Genomic DNA, 2500 nt, shown 5'->3' on the forward strand with positions numbered 1-2500 from the left:
GATGAAGTCTACAGTACTATATTTACTAATATTATACAGTATTTACTATATGCTTAAACTCATTTTAGCCTATGGGTCCTGCAAAAAACGCCTGCTAAATGCTCAAACCCTTTTTGGGAAAAGTTGCCCTCAGCCAGGGCTGGTCTGGGATGAAAAATCAAGCTGGGCATTTTTAGCCAAGAGCGGGCCGACAGGCATTGAGAGAGACAAAGAAGCCTGTGACAACATTTTTAGTCATCTGTTACAGGTTATTTTGACCACAACAGCCAAATAAATATTTAAATCTGACTTGGAGAAGTCACCTGTAGTGACATGAGGACTGATACCACTACATTGAGGGAAGGAGTAGGCCAAAATCATCAACAGTCCACTGGGTAAATGCCCTGTATACCTCAGCCTATAAAAACCTAAATCTCAGCCCCCGAAGCACATAAAAACATGAAATGAGTTGCATTTAAAAGTTAAGACCCTCCTCATGTATTAGAATGGGTTCATTCTGCTCTAACATACCCAGATTTTTAATGAAAAATATAAAATCTCATGAGCCTCAACGCAACATCTATGTCACTCCAGGCGCCTAGGTCAATGCAGCATATACGCAGCATCCAGCATCAATGGGTTAATGTTTGTCCTGCCTCTCTCAACGCATGGAAGAGTGAGAGACAGAATTTCTGCCTTCCATTCCTTTCACCTGTGTCAGTGCAAGTGAAGAGAAAACGACTTTGACTTTGAGAAGAAAAGAATTGTAGAGACAGGTGTAAAATAAACAGGATAGATGGAATGAAAGAGAGAGAGAGAAAGAGAAACACGGCTCCCACACAGAAATTGAAAAGCAGAAAAATAAAGAAGTAGATGGGTAAATGCACTCTTGTCAAAGAGCTATGGACTGATCGAAAGGGAGGAAGAGAGAAGAAGATGGGGGGGAAAGGAACTGGAGATAGTAGAAAGAGCCAGAGAGCTAAAACGATAGAGATCAAGACACTCACGCTATGGAGAAGAGAAAACGAGCGAGAGAGATTGGAAAGTATGATACTGATTAAAAAAGATAGGTAGGGTAGTAGGAGTGAGAGAAATGGATGGAGAGAAATATGGGTCAAGAAAGTGAGAGTAAAGCAGAGATTGGAGCCTGGACTTGCCAGACATATGGTCTTTAGTTAAAAAAAAACCTTTTCATGTTACTTCTGCGGGAGTTCTGGGAGTGGCTTGGTCTTGTTACCAATCACACCCAATCTGTGAATGGCTTATATTACATTACACCAAGCTGACACTTTTATCCAAAGCTACTTACAGCCAATTTAGGGACATTGGTTACATTCTCCAGAGCAATGTGGGGCCAGGTGCCTTGCTCAAGGCCACTGAAGCCATGAACCAAGGTGGAGAGATAGGCCTAGGTGGTAAGGGGGTAAGGGGATTTGAACCAGTAACCTTCTGAATTGAAGTCCAACTCCCCAACCATTGGACCACAACTTCCCCATATGGGGAATAGTTGAAGGATGAGGAAGGATGGCAAACCCTTTTGAATTTTTTGTCAGCTGTGCAATAGTCTTGTGATGCGATGTAATTTGTATGTCCTGTCTTAAGTGAGTGTTGCTCAGGGACGCAAAAAGAATTTCAGTGAAAAGTGACAATAAACACCACCTGTAATAGCTTTTCAATGCCATGAACAAATTTCAGTTATACATGGGCCCCTGGGCCAGACAACAAGAACCCCCCCCCCCCCCCCCAATGACAAAAATGTTGAAAAACGCTTATAATAGCTGACAACTACCACTTATAGTACCACTATAACCTATAGTAACCACTTACAAAAACAAAAAAACACTTATTACCACTTACAGTTCTGTGGTAATACTGTAGAAATAGCACCTTTTAAAAGATTGTTTTAACTGTTTTAACAAGTACTAAGGCGATTTTTATGGTATCCTTTGGTGGCGGGATTTCTCAACGCTGGAGGTGGGGTTTGCGGTGGTGCCGCCTCCTCTCAGGTGGCGCCCCGTTCGGCCCGCCCCTTGAATCACCCCTGAATACAGCGGTATAAGACCAGACTACAGAGGTTGAGACTCTGGGAGAAATGCCATGGTAGAGAGAAGGGTGCAGAGATGGAGACCCAGACAAAGGGAAATGGGGAAGCAGAGATAAAAAGATCTGAGGAAAAATAGAAACTCAAGAGTTTGAGTTTCAAGAGAGGAGTGAGGGCAAGACGGAGAAAGTAGGCTTCCGAAAGAAAATCAGTCAGATTAGTCTGTCAGAAAAGGAAACCAAAAAGTTAATAAGCAAGAGGAAAATCTGAGTTTCAATAGAGAAGAGGTTGAAGGAGATGAAGAGAAGAAGACATATGAAGGGACATGAAGAAAGAAAAGAGGGCACCCTCAAGAAAATGAGGTGATGACTTTTTAGGAATACACCCACTGAAAAGAGAGGGAGCGACAGAGAGAGAGAGAGAGAGAGAGAGAGAGAGAGAGAGAGAGAGAGAGAGAGAGAGAGAGAGAGAGAGAGAGAG

The 2500-nt window shown here is 42.7% G+C and overlaps 1 protein-coding gene across 1 annotated transcript in view; it reads right to left on the reverse strand.

The window, feature by feature from the left end:
• The window catches only part of csmd2 (CUB and Sushi multiple domains 2), a 551148-nt gene that overhangs the window by 197108 nt on the left and 351540 nt on the right, over positions 1–2500 (reverse strand). The gene's annotated exons all lie outside the window — the stretch shown is intronic.

This window comes from Engraulis encrasicolus, chromosome 20 (genome assembly GCF_034702125.1).
Source record: "Engraulis encrasicolus isolate BLACKSEA-1 chromosome 20, IST_EnEncr_1.0, whole genome shotgun sequence".
In the NCBI taxonomy this organism is placed as follows: Eukaryota; Metazoa; Chordata; class Actinopteri; order Clupeiformes; family Engraulidae; genus Engraulis; species Engraulis encrasicolus.